The sequence below is a fragment of the Oryctolagus cuniculus genome, chromosome 16 (assembly GCF_964237555.1).
Source record: "Oryctolagus cuniculus chromosome 16, mOryCun1.1, whole genome shotgun sequence".
NCBI classification, from domain to species: Eukaryota; Metazoa; Chordata; class Mammalia; order Lagomorpha; family Leporidae; genus Oryctolagus; species Oryctolagus cuniculus.
In genome coordinates this window covers 38072174-38091593 of record NC_091447.1, presented here as the reverse complement: position 1 = coordinate 38091593, position 19420 = coordinate 38072174, and the positions used below count along the sequence as shown (strand labels likewise).

General features: G+C 43.7%; 1 protein-coding gene and 1 pseudogene across 3 annotated transcripts in view; both read left to right on the top strand.

Annotated features, from left to right (window-relative positions):
* The first annotated feature begins 1428 nt into the window (after window positions 1–1428).
* Window positions 1429–3688, top strand: LOC100358789 (dihydrolipoyl dehydrogenase, mitochondrial pseudogene; annotated as a pseudogene).
* A 12884-nt stretch (window positions 3689–16572) lies between these two features.
* MIOS (meiosis regulator for oocyte development) overlaps window positions 16573–19420 on the top strand; it is a 35443-nt gene continuing 32595 nt past the window's right edge. The window contains exons 1-2 of one of the 3 annotated variants that reach the window (XM_051853317.2): window positions 16573–16770; window positions 17576–17676. The gene's annotated coding sequence lies outside the window, so the exon portion shown is untranslated. Of the gene's footprint in view, window positions 16771–16956; window positions 17168–17575; window positions 17677–19420 lie in introns of those variants that run through there. The other 2 variants (XM_008261698.4, XM_051853318.2) reach the window with 2 other exon arrangements.

Genomic DNA, 19420 nt, shown 5'->3' with positions numbered 1-19420 from the left:
GAATGACTTAAAACAATGTTCAAGACCTAAGGAATACTGTCAAATGACCAACTGTATCAGTCTTAGGAATTCCTGAAGGTGTAGAAGAAAAGAATGAATTAGAAAACTTGTTCAGTGAAATAGCAGAAAATTTCATCAATTTGGATAAAGATATGGACATCCAAATACAGAAACCACATAGAACCCCAAATGGGCATGATCAGAAAAGAGAATTATTCTAAAATTTGTAAGAAAGAAATCCAGATCACCTTTGGAGGAATTCCCATCAAACTGGCAGATTTCTCAACAGAAACTGTACAGGCCAGGAGAGAATGGAGAGATATAGCACAAGTCCTAAAAGAAAAAAAAATTACCAACACAGAATATTTTACCCAGCAAAGCTCTCATTTGTAAATGAAAGTGATGTAAAGACCTTTCAAAATAAAGATTAAAAGAAATTTTCACCAGCCTTGCAAATGATACTTAAGGATGTAGTACACTTAGAAGTAGAAAAAGACAACCAACAAAATGAAAGAAGGTGAAGGTAGAAAACCTCCTACCGAAAGAATAAAAGAGATTCAAATAAACAGTAGTGATATTTATGGGCAAATGGCAGGACCAATTAATTACTTATCAATAATATCCTTGAACATAAATGGACTAAATTTTCCAATTAAAAGATACAGGCCACTCAATGTATTTAAAAAAAAAAAAGAAGGCAAGACACCTCTATATGTTGCCTATAAAAAGCATACTTCACCAATGGACACAAACTGAAAGGGAAAGGTTGGAAAGAGATACTACATGCAAATGGAAATACAAAATGAGCAGGAGTAGCAATTCTCATGTCAGACAAAAAAGGTTGTAAGACAAAAATTCTTAAAAGAGACAAAGTTATATAATGATTAATAAACCAATACAACAAAAATATATGACTATAGTAAACATACACGCACACAATTCCAGGGCACCCAGTTTTATAAAACGAATGTTAAAGAATGTAAAGGGAGATATAAGCCCGAATATAACAGTAATAATGGGTGTCTTCAAAACCCCACTTTCATCAATGGACAGATCACCCAGACAAAAAACCAATGATGAAACAACAGAACTAATCTATACTATAGACCAAGTGGATGTGCAGAGCATTTCATCCCCCAGCTACCAAATGCATTTTTTCATCTGTGCATAGAACTCTCTGTAGGATAGACCACATGCTAGGCCATAAAACAAGCCTCAACAAATTGAAAAAACTGAAATCATATATCTTTCCTGACCACAATGGAATGAAGCTGGAAATTAATAATAAAGGAAACAGACACGCACACAGAGACTGAGTCTGCTCCTGAATGAGCAGTGGGTCATAGACGAAACCAAAAGGAAATTTAAAATTTTTAAATGAATGAAAATGAAAACACAACATATCAAAAACTTATGGGATAGGAAAGCATTGGAGGAAAGGAAAGAACCGGGGAAAAATGCAGAGCTGGAGTTGTGTGTACTGCTCCTTGGCCAAGAGAGGCCATTTCAATCGAATATCTCATGGCCTACAGGGAGTTTCTGTAGTGCCCCCTGAGAACTTACGCAGATCAATCCATTGATGCTGATGTGACTGTGATAGGTTCTGGTCCTGGAGGATATGTTGCTGCTATTAAAGCTGCCCAGTTAGGCTTTAAGACAGTCTGCGTTGAGAAAAATGAGATGCTTGGAGGGACATGCTTGAATGTGGGCTGTATTCCTTCTAAGGCTTTATTGAATAACTCTCATTATTACCATATGGCCCATGGAAAAGATTTTGCATGTAAGGGAATTGAAATGTCTGAAGTTCGCTTGAATTTAGAGAAGATGATGGAGCAGAAGAGTACTGCAGTTAAAGCTTTAACAGGTGGAATTGCCCATTTATTCAAACAGAATAAGGTTGTTCATGTCAATGGATATGGAAAGATTACTGGCAAAAATCAGGTCACTGCTACAAAAGCTGATGGCAGCACGCAGGTCATCGACACAAAGAATATTCTTGTAGCTACAGGATCAGAAGTTACTCCTTTTCCTGGAATCACGATTGATGAAGATACAATAGTATCATCTACAGGTGCTTTATCTTTAAAAAAAAGTTCCAGAAAAGATGGTTGTTATTGGTGCAGGAGTAATAGGAGTAGAATTGGGTTCAGTGTGGCAAAGACTTGGTGCAGACGTGACAGCAGTTGAATTTTTGGGTCATGTAGGTGGAGTTGGAATTGACATGGAGATATCTAAAAACTTTCAACGCATCCTTCAAAAACAAGGATTTAAATTTAAATTGAATACAAAGGTTACTGGTGCTACCAAGAAGCCAGATGGCAAAATTGATGTGTCTATTGAAGCTGCTTCTGGTGGTAAAGCGGAAGTCATCACTTGCGACGTGCTCTTGGTTTGCATTGGGCGACGACCCTTTACTCAGAATTTGGGACTGGAAGAGCTTGGGATTGAACTAGATCCCAGAGGCAGAATCCCAGTCAATACCAGATTCCAAACTAAGATTCCAAACATCTATGCTATTGGTGATGTGGTTGCTGGCCCGATGCTGGCTCACAAAGCAGAAGATGAAGGCATCCTCTGTGTCGAAGGAATGGCTGGTGGCGCGGTGCACATTGATTACAACTGCGTGCCGTCCGTGATTTACACGCACCCTGAGGTGGCTTGGGTTGGAAAATCGGAAGAGCAGTTGAAGGAAGAGGGTATTGAGTACAAAGTTGGTAAGTTCCCGTTTGCTGCCAACAGCAGAGCTAAGACTAATGCTGACACAGACGGCATGGTGAAGATTCTCGGGCAGAAGTCGACAGACAGAGTACTGGGAGCACATATTCTAGGACCAGGTGCTGGAGAAATGGTGAATGAAGCGGCTCTGGCTTTGGAATACGGGGCATCCTGTGAAAATATAGCTAGAGTCTGTCGCGCGCATCCCACCTTATCAGAAGCTTTCAGAGAAGCAAACCTGGCTGCATCATTTGGCAAATCAATCAACTTTTAAATTAGAAGATTATATATTTTTTCTGAAATTTCTTGGGAGCTTTTATAGAGGTCACATTTCTGAACAGAATATGCTCCCAAGTGCAAGGATATCTAGGACTCAACTATGAGACTTTTGGAAGGTATTTAATAGGTTTGGGCAGAATGGGATAATCTCCTATCTATATTTTAAATAAATTTAATATTTTGTTTCAGTGCATTAATATGCAGGACAAAAGCTACTTATAATAGTAGCATCCTGGAAGATTCCCATCAACCTATATTTTCATGCTGTTTGTAAGGTTCAGCTTCACTGAACTTGTGATAAATAGTTTTTATCTCTGGTGCAGTGAAATTGAATTCAGTTTTACATGGATGGAGCTGGAATATGGCATGTGTTGAAGCAAGGTGATCAAGTTATTTTAAATTTGGTTTTCATATTGGAAACAGATTAGTCATTAGAATAAGATTCAAATATGTATAAACTGAACCGATGTAAATAAAAAGTGACTGTCTCTCACTTGTCTTGTTTAACCCTTAAATTGTTGCAGTTTAAATGTAGAATTTTTAAGGTTCCATTGAGGTCTACAAGTCTGAAAGATAGTTATTCAGTTACAGAAATAAAGGGGTCTGTTTACAAAACATATTAAATGGAGACTTAAATGTGTTACAGTGGGGAATAAAGATAACAATAAACATGTCTTAAATATTCAAAAAAAAACTTATGGGATAGAGCAAGAGCAGTGTTAAGAGTAAAGTTTATAGCAATAAATGCCTACATCAAAAAATTGGAAAGGTATCAAATAGATAATCTAACAATGCATCTTAAGGACCTGGAGAAACAAGAACAAACCAAACTCAAAGCTAGTAGGAGGAAAGAAATGATAAAAATTAATAAGAAATGCTCTCTCTCTCTCTCCTAGCATCACGGTGGTGGGGCTTGAGCAGCTGTGGCCACGATCAGAGACCCGGGCCTTCCGGCAAGGAGAGGAGCTACTCAGCAGGCACGTGGAGCTGCCTCCGCTGCGTGATGCCAAAGCAACAGGCGTTCCAGGATCTGCAGATCCATCCCCCGTGTTCTCGCTGTCAGTCACCAGACCCAGAAGGAAAACATCAGGAAAGTTAACAAGGGCAAGAAGTTCCAGCCCTGGACTTGCAGCCTAAGAAGGCACATGCCGTGCACCGCGGGCTCAGCAAGCATGAAAACTGAAAACCAAGAAGCAACAGCCGAAGGAGCAGCCATACCCTCTGCGGCAGTACCTGGTCAAGGCTTGAGCCTGTGATGTCAATGTAAACACAGAATGGCCAAAAAACAAAAACCCATGAAGAAATAAACAAAATAGAAATAAAACAACTATCCAAAGAGCAGAGAAATGAAGAACTTGTTTTTTGAAAAATAAAATCGATAAGGCATTGGCCCAGCTAACCAAAAAAGAGGAGAAAACCCATGTTAATAAAATCAGAGATGAAAAAAGATATGCTACAACCGATATCACAGAAATATAAAGAATAGGGACTGGCGCTGTGGCTTAGTGAGCTAAGGCACAGCCTGTGGTGCCAGCATCCCAGGTTGGCCCTAGTTCAATTCCTGACTGCTCCACTTTTGATTCAGCTCCCTGATAATTTAGCTGGGAAAAGCAGTGGAAGACAGCCTAAATGCTTGGGCCCCTTACCCATGTGAGAGACTAGAAAGAAGCTCCTTGCAGATGGAAGATCCTCTATCTCTCCCTCTCTGTAACTCTGCCTTTCAAATAAAATAAATCTTTTTAAAAAAATAAAATATACAAAAAATAACTGGGAATTTCTACAAAAAAAGCTATATTCAATAAATTACAAAATGGAGAAGAAATGGCTATGTTTCTGGACACCAAAATTTTAACAATTTTACCAAAACTGAGACACAATATAGAAAACCTGAATACATCAATAAATAAGACTGCAATTGAATCAGTAATAAAGAGCTTCCCTACAAAAAAGCCCAGGACTGGATGGTTTCACTGCTGAATTAGATCAAATTTTTAAAGAACCAATTCCAATTCTTCTTCAACTATTCAAAACAATTGAAAGGGAGGGAACCCTTCCAAACTTTCTGTGAAGGCCAGTGTTACCTCAGTTCCAAAACCAGAGGAAGCTACAACAACAAAAAGAACTATGGACCAATATCTCTGATGAACATGGATGCAAAAATACTCAACAAAATACTACTTGAATCCAACAATGTGTTAAAAAGATCATACACCCAAAGTGGAACTTATTCCAGGGATGCAAGGATGGTTCATATACACAAATCATTAACCATGATACATTTCATCAACAAAATGAAGGATGAAAACCGTATGACTACCTCAATACATGCAGAGAAAGCATTTGGTAAAATACAACATCATTTCATGATAAAAAAAAAAAACCTTAAAACCTTAAAAATTGGGTATAGGAGGAAGGTATCTCAACACAATCAAGGCAATGTATGACAAGACCACAGCTAGCATCATATGGGGGTGAGGAAAGCTGGAAGCATTTCTACTAAGACCCAGGACCAGACAAGGATGCCCTTTCTTACCACCATCATTTAATATAGTTCTTAAAGTTTTAGCTGGAACCATTAGGCAAGAAAAAGAAATTACAGGGATACAAATTGAAACAAAGAGGAATTCAAATTATCCCTCTTTCACTTTTTAAAAAAAGTATTTATTTACTTGAAAGGTAGAGTTACAGATAGGCAGAGGCAGAGAGAGACAGAGAAGTCTTCCATCTGCTGGTTCACTCCCCAAAGTTATATATTGCAAGATATAAAATTAACACACAAAAATCAGTAGCATTCTTATACATCAATAATGCTCTGGCTGATAAAGAACTTATAAGATCAGTACCGTTCACAATAGCTACAAAAAATTAAATATATTGGCATAAACCAAGGATGTGAAAGTTCCTTACAATAAAAATTATAAAACATCAGTGAAGTAAATAGAAGACAATATGAACATGGAAATATATTCCATAATCATGGAAAATGTCCACCCTACTCATATGCCTCAAAGCAATTTACAGACTCAGTGCAATCCATTCAAAATACCAAGGGCATTCTTCAAAGATGTAGGGAAAAAAATCCTAAAATTCAAATGGAAACACAAAAGACCCTGAATAGGCAAAGCAATCACAAATAATAAAAACGAAATGGGAAGCATCACAATGCCAGTTTCAAGACATACCACAGGGATGTTGTACTCAAAACAGCCTGATATTGGTACAGGAACAAAAACAGACATGCAGACCAATGGAACAGGATAGAAACCGCAGGAAATCAATCCATGCATCTATAACCAAATATCTTTGACAAACGAGCTAAAATCATTTCCTGGAGAAAAGACAAATGGTTTTCAGGGAATTGGATTTCCACCTGCAGAAGACTGAAACAAGACCAACATCTATCTTCAACCCTGTATAAAAATCACCTCACAATGGATGAAGGATCTAAACTTAAGACCTGAAACCTTCAAGTTAGTAGAGGAAAACACAGGGGAAATGCTGAAAAACATTGGCCTTGAAAAAGACTTCTTGGATAAAACTCTAGAAGCACAGGCAATGAAAGTAAAAATAGACAACTGAGGTTACATCAAGCTAAGAAGCTTCTGCATAGCAAACTAAATAATTGTCCAAGTGAAGAGGAAACCAACAGGATGGGGAAAATATTCACAAACCATGCAGATGCTAAAAGATTAATAACCAGAATATAAGGAGCTCAAGAAACTCAACAACAATGAAACAAACAATCCAGTGAAGAAATGGGTAAAGGATATGAACCGGCCTTGTACAAAGAATGAAACACAAATGTCCAACAGACACATGAAAAAAGCTCAGGGTCACTAGCTATCAGGGAAATATAAAAAAAAAAAAAATGAGGTAACACTTCACCACACTTAGAACAGCTATCATCTAAAAATTAAATAACAAGTACCAGTGAGGATGTGGAGAAAATGGTACATAACACACTATTAATGGGAATATAGACTGCTACAACCAATATGGAAAAGAGTATAGAGATACCTCAGAAAACTAAAAATAGATCTACCACACTCCTGGGGATATATCCAAAGGATAAAGAAAATTATTGATTATTACTCTGCCATAAAAAAGAATGACATCTAGTGGCCAGTGTTGGGGTGCAGCAGGTAAAGCCATGGCCTGTGAAGCCAGCAACCCATGTGGGTGTGTCCGGACTGCTCCACTTCCGATCCAGCTTCCTGCTAATGACCTGAGAAAAGCAGTAGGAGATAGCCCAAGTGTTCTCACCCACATGGAAGGTCTGGATGAAGCTCCTGGCTACTGGATTTGGCCTGGCCCAGCCCTGGGTATTGCTGCTGTTTGGGGAGTGAACCAGTGGATAAGAGATAGCTCTTCCTCTGCCTCTCCCTCCCTCTGTAAATCTGCCTTTCAAATAAATAAATAAATCTTAAAAAAAGAATGAATCCTGACATTTCAACAAAATGGATGCAATTGGAGATTATGCTCAATGAAATAAGCCAGACCCCAAAAGACAAATACCACATTGTCATTTATTTGTGGTAGCTAATATATAGACTATAAAAATCGTGTGGATGTCTTATCATTTAGTATATAGTTATAAGTAAACAGTACTTCAATGAATCACACCATATGCCGGAGACCAGCTCCAGCCAGTCCAGGGGCCCCAAGGTGTGAGAGGTGTCGAAGAAATGAGAGACACTCACAGCAAGGCTGACGGCAGGGCTCTGGCTCTCAGGCACCAGACTTTATTTTTATATTATAAGCCACATAATGACTTTTTCTTCTTACAATGAAAAGCCTGTTGTCCATTTTTTTTAATTACAATTTTTTTTTTGATTTTCAAGGGCATATTTAGAACATGGGTAACAATCACAGACAGGTGCAAGATAACAGGCTGCCCACACAAGCCAAGGCCTCCAGTGCTGAACTATGCAGAAATTGGCTACATAGGCTAGAATAGTACCTTCCTAATGTAATCTTTATTAGAAGCCCCAAGTTCAAAGCAGACCCTTTTTAAAATGTATCCCCTCTTTGCAATTTTTTCTGTAATTCTTTAATTTCTTTATTGCACTTATTTAAAGGTTTACTTAGATCTATTCTACAGTTTTGATATCCTAACCATTGTAGTATTTATAGCATATAGTGAATTAAAGCTTTATTAACATCTATCTTTATTCTAATGGGAAGTATATACCAGAGAGCCTGTTGCCTTTTAATTCTTTTCTACAAACAGCTCAACCTTGCATAAGGCATTAACTCTTTCTTCTACACTAACATTCTCTTGATTAAAATTCTACAAGGCAATGGACATTTTGGAGGTTATGAGACTAAGTGCTCTTCCGTAAAATTAGGAATACAGCAATCATTAGCAGGACCACCAGCAAGCTCCAGCTTGTAGTTCCCATCAAACCTAAAACCACCAAGAGGACCGCAGCTGTCCTTCTCATGCCTTGCTGAGACAGACCTTCTGCTGTGACCTTCTCAGCCAGCTGAAGTTGCCTTGGCCTCGTCAACCATATAAATGACAATACACTCTTTTTCAAAGATTTATTTTATTTATTTGAAAAAGTTACAGAAAGAGGTAGAGACAGAGAGGTCTTCCATCCACTGGTTCACTCCCCAGATGGCCACAACGGCCGGAGCTGAGCCGATCTGAAGCCAGGAGCTTCTTCTGGGTCTTCCACATGAGTCCAGGGGCCCAAGCACATGGGCCATCTTCTACTGCTTTCCCAGGCCATAGCAGAAAGCTGGATCAAAAGGGAAGAAGCTGGGAATAGAACTGGCACCCATATGGGATGCCAGCGCTTCAGGACAGGGCTTTAACCCACTGCACCACAGCGTAGGCCCTCACAATACACCCTTACTACACACATCAAAAGTAAATGAAAGGAGGGAATAGTGAGGACTGTTGGGGTTTTAACAATACTTTTTTCTTGATTTGGTTGTTGGTTATTAGTGTGATCAGGTGATAAAGTTCTAATTTATCTGTACATTTACGTTAATTTTCTTGGTATGAAGTCTGTATTTCAATAAGTTTTTTAAAAAATTAACAGAGCAAAAGATGTACATGTTGAAACTTCATTTGTCTGTCAATGATATAAGAAGGTTCACAGCAGAATAAGATATTAATTTTCAAATACTGGAATAGTTCCTCAACTTTTTGTTATTCAGTTGTTACAGATACAACATAATTTAAATTTTAATCTGTACTAATAATTTTTCCATAACTATTTAGACAATTGAAAAAACAATAATTTAATCTCTAATTTGTAGCAAATTTTTGTTATGCAAATACCCCTATTACAGCCATTTCAAGATAGCATGGGATCACTACTCTCTAGTCTATTTTTTTTTTTTTTTTTTGACAGGCAGAGTGGACAGTGAGAGAGAGAGACAGAGAGAAAGGTCTTCCTTTGCAGTTGGTTCACCCTCCAATGGCTGCTGCGGCCGACCGCGCTGCTCTGATGGCAGGAGTCAGGTGCTTATCCTGGTCTCCCATGGGGTGCAGGGCCCAAGCACCTGGGCCATCCTCCACTGCACTCCCTGGCCACAGCAGAGAGCTGGCCTGGAAGAGGAGCAACCGGGACATAATCCGGCGCCCCGACCAGGACTAGAACCTGGTGTGCCAGCGCCGCTAGGCAGAGGATTAGCCTAGTGAGCCACGGCACCGGCCCTCTCTAGTCTATTTAGATACATATCTATTTAGATATATTTAGATATGTTTTCGTATATATTCCTTTGGCCAGAACGAGTGACCTGGAAGCAATCCTTCCTACTTTTTTTTTTTTTTTTTTTTTTTTTGACAGGCAGAGTTAGATAGTGAGACAGAGACAGAGACAGAGACAAAGAGAAAGGTCTTCCTTTTCCATTGGTTCATCCCCCAGATGGCCGCTACAGCTGGTGCGCTGCGCTGATCCAAAGCCAGGAGCCAGGTTCTTCCTCCTGGTCTCCCATGCGGGTGCAGGGCCATCCTCCACTGTCTCCCCAGGCCACAGCAGAGAGCTGGACTAGAAGAGGAGCAATGGGGACAGAATCTGGCGCCCCAACTGGGACTAGAACCCGGAGTGCCGGCGCCGTAGGCGGAGGATTAGCCTAGTGAGCCGTGGTGCCAGCCTCTGTCTTGCTCTTTAAATTAAAATTTAATAAGGGAGTTTTAATTAGAGATAACTCCTGACTGAATTCCCCCAGTGTTTATGTTATCATTCACCTAACAATACTTAGTATTTTGTACCAAGATGGAAGTATTTGATATCATAAAATATTCTCTCCCACTAAGTTAAAGGCATCACTTTTGTGTTTTTCACTCCTCTTATAACACCCGTATGATGTGCACACAGTCATTCGTCAATAATATTTGAGGAATAACTGAAACTATTGTGCAGCCTGTGTCTGCTAAAGTTTACCTTTCCAAAGATTTTGATTACTTAAACTGGCAAAGTTCCACCAAGTATGTCATGTAAAACCTGTGCCCTTGCTTTGATTTTCCTGTGATATTTCTGCTAGTGTCTCTCTGCCCCCATTCCAATCCTCCGTGGAGGAGGACTTAAGGTTACCCTAATGGTAGGGGAGACACTCTAACATCCATAGGTTCTTGAACTGGTGGAGGAAATGTATCGAAAGGAGTACACACTGGGGCCAGCTTTGTGGTGAGCAGGTTAAGCCTCCGCCTGTGGCACCGGCATCCCATGGGGCACCAGTTCCAGTTCTAGGTGCTCCACTTCTGATCCAGCTCTCTGGTGTGGCCTGGGAAAGTAGTGGAAGATGGCCCAAGTGCTTGGGCCCACGTACCCACATGGGAGACCAGGAAGAAGCTCCTGGCTCCTGGCTTCCAATCTGCCCAGCTACGGCCGTTGTGGCCATTTGTGGAGTGAACCAGTGGATAGAAAACCTCTCCTTCTGTCTCTCCCTGTCTTGGTCTGTAGCTCTGTTTCTCAAAACAAAACAAAACAAAAACCACCACCACCACCACCAACAAACTACACAGGCGTGACCTCCTCTTATTTACTGTTTGGGACCCAATGGTATCAGACGTGAGGAGCAGCGTTTGCAGCTGTGAAGCTGTGGTGTGAAAGTTTAAGGTGTAGACACAGGGACGGGGGTCAGGAAGCCTGGTGCAGGTCTCAGGTCCGAGCCACACTGACTGATTATAATGTTGGCAGTTTGATCTCCCCGTCTCTGAGTGCTATTTAAATTTTTTAATTAGCTCCAAACCCAGAGGAGGAATGTTGTAATTATCACCCTTAACATCTATCTCCCTGTACATATGTGTATCATACATACATTTTATTTCATTTTTCATATGTTCTCCACTAAGTGAAAATGAAAAAAAAAAAACAACTCAGGTTAAAAGAAATAGTTTCAGTCACTAGAATTTTAATGAGCTGGTAGATACATCAATATGAATTCAACCACTAAAAAACTTCTGGAGTCAATGTTTTTATGAGAATGACTAATCTTATCCAATTCTACTTAATAGTCAGCGCAGGTTTTACTTGTACCCAATAATGTCAAAGGGAACCGCCCATATGCTGACATCCTTTATAGGCTATGAAATATTATTTCCCAAACATTTACATTGAAGTTTCAAGAAAGAAAAAAATCTTGGGCAATAAGACATGTATTTACTGTAATTTAACATTTATAAGCACGGGTATAAGGAATGATTTCTATATAAACAGAGAATGCTTTCAGTCTTTAATCAGAGAAGTATACTTCTGTTTGGAGACCTAGATATGGGAGTATCAGAATTCACACACCAAAACTAAGGTGCCCCAAAAAGATAATTTCATTTTCAAAACATGACCTTAGCTTTTTCCTGAGAATAGAAGCAAAAAATAAAAAAGTTCAATCTTTCTCACAGGAGATAAATAGCTTCCTATTTTAAAGTTTTTTCCAGTTAAATTCAAGCCCTTGAGATTCTTCATTTTATACCCAATAACCTTATTTTTGGCAAACTTATGAGGAAGCAAATATGATAGATAACTATTTCCTTGGCTAACATGTGTAAAAAATATAAACTAGAATTTTAACTCTTAAACCCTCAATAAACAGTTACAGAGATGCTTTTTTTTAACAAAAGCTAAGTTTTTTCTGGATAGATTATTTTGATTCACTTTATAAACATCACCATATTTTCTTTTTATTTGACAGGTAGAGTTAGGCAGTGAGAGAGAGACAGAGAGAAAGGTCTTCCTTCCACTGGTTCACTCCTCTAATGGCCACCACAGCCAGCACTGCACCGATCCGAAGCCAGGAGCCAGGTGCTTCTCCCTGGTCGCCCATGTGGGTGCAGGGACCCAAGCACTTGGGCCATCCTCCACTGCCCTCCCCAGCCATAGCAGAGAGCTGGACTGGAAGAGGAGCAGCCGGAACTAGAACCCGGCACCACAGGTGGAGGATTAACCAAGTGAGCCACGGCGCCAGCCCATCACCATGATAATTTTGTTAGCAGTCTCAGCATTTGCTTGATATACAGATCACGTGTGAATGCTCCTCACGATACAGCATCATTCCCTTTAGACAAGAGCCTCTTCCTCGAGACTCCTGATGACTGACACCCGTCAGAGTAACAGCAATACACTTGGCCTCCCTGGAGGTATTTCATAGCCAACCTGCAGAACCATACACCTCAGTCACTTATAACATCACACTTTTTTTTTAAGATGTTATTTATTTGAGAGGTAGAGTTACAGACAGTGAGAGGGAGAGACAGAGAAAGGTCTTCCATCTGCTGGTTCAGTCCCCAGATGGACACAGATCCGAAGCCTCCCGGTCTCCCACTCGGGTGCAGAGACCCAAGTACCTGGGCCATCCTCCACTGCTTTCCCAGGCCACAGCAGAGAGCTGGATCGGAAGAGGAGCAGCGAGGGCACCAGCGCTGCAGGTGGAGGATTAACCCACTGCACCACGGCGCCAGCCCCCACATCACACTGTTGATGCATTTAACATCTCTGTGTAAACATTTTATGTGTGTATTTATGTTATAATTTGTATTATGTTACTAAAAGTTGTGTAAAGTTGTTTGCTTATCCTGATCACTGTTGAATGTTACCATTGCACTGAAAACTCAAGGCTCCAAACAACACAGCTTAAAACATTTATTCTCCCCTTCCCCACAGCTCTTTCTATTTGGGGAGGCAAGATTTTCCCTGTCACCTGGAGGTCAGTACTGTTTGGGTCAGTGTTTGACACAGAGTGGCATTTCTCTCCCATTTAGCCATAAAAACAATCTCATCACAATTAATGAAAATGTCTGTGCCACACAGCCACCAAAGCTCTGAGCTCGAAGCTGCTCCTCCCCCAAGCCAAGGCTTGCTGCCGGGGCAGCTTTCTCATGGCTCCATCTGTGCCTCTTTGCCTCCCCCAAACTCCTGAACAGCACTCTGGGGCCGTCCCCGGTGGAAGGGCAGGGAAGATCTAGCTAACTGGCTACAGCCTTGCTCTATTCTGAAAGGTGTTCACAGGGCCTCTTCTCGCTGCAGAGCGCGTGGGTAATCCTTGGAGACAGTTTCTCTGGGGATCTCTCAGGTGAAGTTCTCTTAGTGCCAGCCTCTAATGCAAGGCCTCTTCTCTGCCTGGTGTCCTTGAACACAACCTCTACCTCACGCCAACTTGCTCCCAGTGGAACACCTATAGCGTCCTTCACTTCTGCCACAAAGTCCTAGTGACTCCTCTAGGCTTGTGGTTCTGTCTTGTGCATCTTCTGTCCCAACATACTCTGTGAGCAGAGGCCGATTCCAGCAGAGGCAGCTCTCCCCTCTCAGCCTCCAAACCTTCCAGCCAAGCACCATTCTCAGAGCTTCCAGGCAGCTGTGCCAGCAACCCACCCTCATATCCACCACCCCGTGTTCTGAGATGCACAGGCAAAACTCTGTGCAGAGAACAAGACAACCCAACCTCTCCTAGGGGATGAGGAGTGCAGATTAGGAAGTTAGTTTCTCCAGAGAAATCTCTTCCAGACCCTTCCATTCCGAGTTCATTCCGAGTTCAGGTGGGTTTGGTCCTCCGGTTATGAACTCTTTCATCTCACTTTGGAATGTGGGGATATTCACTGCCTAGTATTCTACTCCAATCTATAGGGATTGTAGCCAAAACTACAGATGCAAATCCTATTCTGAACATCCTAGTACACAAACAAATATGCCATGTGAGCATGGATTAATCATGAGAGTCGGAGAAATGAAACAATGTGCATGCTCAGAACATCTAAATTTTAAGATATTCTTTAAAAATTGTTTTAACAATCATATTTTCTTATACTGTAGTACTTGTATTGTTGCTTATCAATTAAACTAGGACTTAGGCTAATGGAGCAACTTCACCTTCTAATACAGAGCTTCCATTTCTGGTCTAGATTATTTTTTTCAACTTACCAGACAGCAAGGAAGAGAGACGAGGTAGTAAATGGCAAACAGCTTCCATTTTAAGGGACACATAGTGTTGAGATTGATTCATTCTGAGAGGAGGAGCATGGTGGGGGCAAGAGGCATGGAGTCACCACAAAGACCCCGGGAGTCGGGTGAAAGCGGGCCAGAAGTGAGCAGCCCTCAGACTCATTTATTTCAGTTGGTACAACAGCTTATATAGCCAAGGCAGCCAATCTGGTCAAGGGGCGGTTTATGCCCTAACCAATCACAGCCTGTTGCCAGGCAGGCTCCCTTGCCAGGTGGGCTTTAAAGCCATTCCTGAGTAACTGACACTCGCCAACGGTCATCTTGGCATGGCCTTCTCATTCCACCACAACCACAACATAGGAGAGGAGAAAATCAATGGTGCCTGATCTCAGAAGAGGAGAAACACGTTGGGTCTGTCCTGTTCCTCTATGTCAGCCAGAAGTTAAGAACCAGAGTGGAGGCCAGCGCTGTGGCGTAGCGGGTTAAACTGCTGCTAACGACAGCAGCATCTCATCTGGGCGCCATTTCAAGTCCCGGCTGCTCCACCTCTGATCCAGCTCCCTGATAACATGCCTGCAATGGAGGATGGCCCAAATCCTTGGGCCCCTGCACCCATGTGGGAGGCCCGAAAGAAGCTCCTGACTCCTGGCTGCCCAACTCCGGCCATTGCAGCCATTTGGGGAGACCAGTGGATGAAAGACTGATATCTCTGTGTAATTTGCCTTTCAAATGAAATGAATAAATCTTAAAAATCTTTTTCCCGTCTGCCTTTTGAACAAAGTGAAAAAAGAAAAGAGTGAATGAAGAAGGTGGTACAGGGAAGGAGGAAAAGGCAGGAGGCTGTGTGAATCCCTACCTAAGACTTTAAATTTTCTTTGTGGAGTAACATTCAGGGAAAATATTGACTTTGCCTGTCTCGTACCAGGAGTGGCTGAGGGAGGGGCTTCTATGGCTCTGAGGTTGTGTGTGGCTATTTGGGGTCATGGCCAAAACCACAGAAGATCGGCGAAGTAGCATCTGAAGCGAGGGATTCTGCCGCGCCGCTCTCCCTGCTCCAGCAAGACAGCGCTGCACGTAACACTTACCCGATGCTTTTGCTCCGAAGACCATCAGGACATGGCTCATCCTGTTGTTTCTACCAACAGACAATCAAAGACTTTGAGACACCTGTGTCAGCCCCGTCCACTTAGCTTCAGGGCTCAGAAACCCAGAATCCTCTCTCCCCTTCACACACATGGTCGCCTATCAAGCTGTCCTGGTCTCATCAATGACTCCACTACTGCCTTTAGGAAAAAGCCCATCCATCTCAGAGATGGCTCCCGGCATCTTTCCCACGCGGTGTCTGTCTTAACTTCTCCCCACTTCCCCCGTCCATGCACCCACAGCCTGGCCTCCTGAGGGACTTAGCATTTGCTCTTCTCAGCAGCAACAGGCTAATTCCTGCCAACTCACTGTGCTCTGTTCCCCTGCCTGGCTAGCCCCAGGCTCATCCTCCTCGCCTCAGCTTTACTGGTGCAGCCCTTAGGTCGCGCTTGGGCTCAGTTTCCTGCCCAGACCATGACGCTTTGCTTCTGGCTCCCCACATTCCAGCACGGGATTGTGTGCCCAAAGATGTTCACACAAGTTTGTGCCCTGAGTAAATGAGCCAAATACCTGAGATTTTTCTATTACAATGCCCAGAGTAAGAATTTTTTAAAAGATTCTTTTTTTTTTTTAAGAAAAAGTTACACAGAGAGGGAGAGACACAGAGAGGTCTTCCACCCATTGGTTCACTTCCCAGGGGGCCGTAAAGGCCAGTGCTGGGCCAGGTTGGGGCCACTATCTTCATCCGGGTCTCCCACGCAGGTGCAGGGGGCAAACACCTGGGCCATCATGCTGCTTTTCCCAGGCGCATTAGCAGGGAGCTGGAAGGGAAGTGGAGCAGCCCCGACATGAAACCGTCCATATGGGGTGCTGGCGTCGCTACAACGCCAGCCCTAGAGTATATTTTTTAATGGGGAAAGAAAGGGCCGACGGGGCTGAAGTGTGCCAATGCACCTGTCTGACAGCCACAGGAGCCTGGGAACAAAGTACCCTGCAAGGCGTCCCCGGGGCGCGCCGGGGCGCGCCGGGGCGCTGGGGCGGAGGGCGGGGCCTCTCGGGCAGCGGCCACGCCCAGGGGCGGGGCGGCTCCGGCAAGGGCAGGGCGGGGCTCGCGGGCGGGGAGCTCCCCTTCGGAGGCCGAGGCGCGGCCGCGCGGCCCCGGAGACGCGGCTGTGGGGTCTTGGGCCCCGGCCCGCCCGCCCGCCATCTTGCCCGGACATCTTGCCCGCGTCCCGGCACCCGCGGCGAGAGGGGCGGTGTCCTGGCCGGAAGCGGCTCTGCGGCGGCCGCGCCACCACCTCAGGTCAGTGAGTGCGGCCCTGGCGCCTCGGGGCGCGTGAGAGCCGGGTGGTCAGGCCCGGCCAGGGGCGGGCCCAGGGCGTCCTCCGAGCCTCGCGTGGGCCTCGCCTTCCTGGCGCGGGGACGATGGCCGCGCTGGGCGGCCGGCGGGGCCTGGGCGGGGGCCGCGGGCGGCCGGAGGGCGCGCGGGGGCCACGGCGCAGCTTCCGCCGCGTCCCCGGCGCGATCGGGAGGTCAGGCGGCGAGCCTGGAGCGTGGGAGTGGCGTCAGGTTCCTGGTTCACCCGGAATAGCAACACGCCCGGTTCCACTGGTCCCTGTGAAGTACTTCCTAAAGGGCCTTTCCCCGGCCGCCGCCGCTGCTTTGCGACGGGAGCCTGAGGATGGACAGAGGCGCCTCAGGTGCCCTGAGCTCTGCCCAGTCGCTTAGCAGCAGCCTGCTGTGTGAGGACATTTTCTTAAGACAGCCCGGGAGCCGTGCAGGGCGTCTCTAGGAGGCGGTGGCTGCGGGCACTGTCGAAAGTTGCCCCGGCCGAAAGCCTGTGCTCGGATCCTTTGTACGCTTAGTGCTGTGGGAGGGCACGCATGGACTGGAGATGGGCTGTTAAGTGTTAAGGACCCGTAGGCTCTCCAAGGCTTGATGCCAGTTTTTTTTTTTTTTTAACTCACATTAATGATTTTTTTTTTTTTTTTTGCATTGTTTCTGTGTTGAAAGGACCCTGGCTTTGATCCTTGGGTTATTTAATTCCTCTGTTCTGACCCCGTGCTTCTGCAGAGTTTACAGCGTCTGGTTTCACGCGTGTTTTGTAGGACAGTGCTGTCGTGGAGTTCTGGTGCTGAGCGCGAAGTCAGCATGGCTTTCCTTGGCTGAGAAAGCATCGGTGGGAAGTGAGCACTCGTTAAACTTGAAGGTGAGGATCTAACAGAAGGGCTGAGGACTGCAAACCCTCCCCTTGGACTCAGTTGTTCGACTCCAGGGTTTGAAAACATTAGCTTCCTGGGCTCTTTAAGAGGCTAGTAGTGATCCATCTTTGCGATGCAAGGAGCTCATTGCCTTTGGTTGTCACGACTTGTGAGATGGAAATAGGATAGGTTCTATTTTGGTTTTCTGAACTGGGACTATTAAGAGAGTTGCCAGGGTCTGAGCTGGTGAGTGACTGGAGGATTTCTGAGTCCAGGGTCCAGCATTTAGGATGACTGGCACTTAGTTTAGAGCTCTGCTCTGACTGGCTTGACATTTTTTGACTCTCTCAACACGTTTAATAGTTTTTTAAGAAAGGGAGCCCTGCAGTTTCTTTTCTAAGATTTATTTTATTTATCTGAAAGGCAGAGTTACAGAGAGGGAGGTCTTCCATCCACTGGTCCAATCCCCAAATGGCTGCAGTGGTCAGGCTGAAGCCAGGAGTTTCTTCCGGATCTCTCATGTGGACTCAAGGAGTCCAAGTGCTTGGGCCATCTTCTGCTGCTTTGCCAGACACATCAGCAGTGAGCCAGGTTGGAAATGGAGCAGTTGGGACTTGAACCAGTGCCTATATGGGATGCCATTGCTGAAGGCAGCAGCCTCTGAGCCCTGCATTTTTCTCTTGCACAGGTCTAGCAGATTATGCAGCTGGTTTAAGAGACCTTGGACAAGAACCAGAACATCTAGTCTTTACTTTTGTCCCACATGGAATAATTTGCTAATCTTTTTCTAATTGAAGGCCTATGATTCTGTGTAATTTACTTGAATCAAATTTTGAAGATAATAATATAAATATTATAAGTGTTCAGCACCAGAAGAAATGCTGATGATTCTGTATTAATAGTCATATAAATCAAGAGTTTTTAAAATTATAGTAACACTTTTCATTTGCATTTTGCAAGATGGATTTTTCTGGGGCAGGTGTTGTGGCACAGCTGTTAAGCTACAAACTTGGGACACCTGCATCCCATCTCAGAGTACCCTGGTCAAGTCCCAGCTGCTCCGCTTGCCATCCAGCTTCCTGCTAATGTGCATACTTGGAGGCAGGAGGTGATGGCTCGGGTACTTGGGTCCCTGCCACCCACGTGGGAGATGCAATTGGAGTTCTGGGCTTTTGGCCTTGGCTTGGCCCTGTCATGACTGTTCAGGCATTTGGGGAGTGAAGCAGCATAAGGAAGATCTCTCTGTCTCTGATCTTTGTTATTTTGCCTTTCACATAAATTAAAAAAAAAATGATTTTTCTATGTGTCATCAACTTTTACCAGAGACCGTTTGTTTATAAAGAACGAGATTGTAGATTTTAAAAATGCTTATTTTACCTCCCAGTGCCATAGGAAGATGGGCTGTATTGAAGGCTATCTCCAATAACAGATGGCTTCTGTTTGTGAAGGTGTGAGTAGAAATGCCTATGTGACAGTATGTTTCCTCTTTGCTGTCTTAACACGAAGTAGCTATGTAAGGTGCCCCTCTTCCTCTTCATTCTTGAAATTTTAAACTATTAAGATTGGATTTAACTTCATCACTGAAGCAGAGTTGTTATTTGGCCAGGGACCTTACCTGCCACCATTCACTACTGTGTTCCAAGCATTTAGAACAGTGCCAAGAACATGGAAGCTTCCCAATCAATAGTTACAGAGTAAATAAAAGATGACTTATTTAGAATGAATCCTCTCTTAGGATGGTTCACTGTGGGG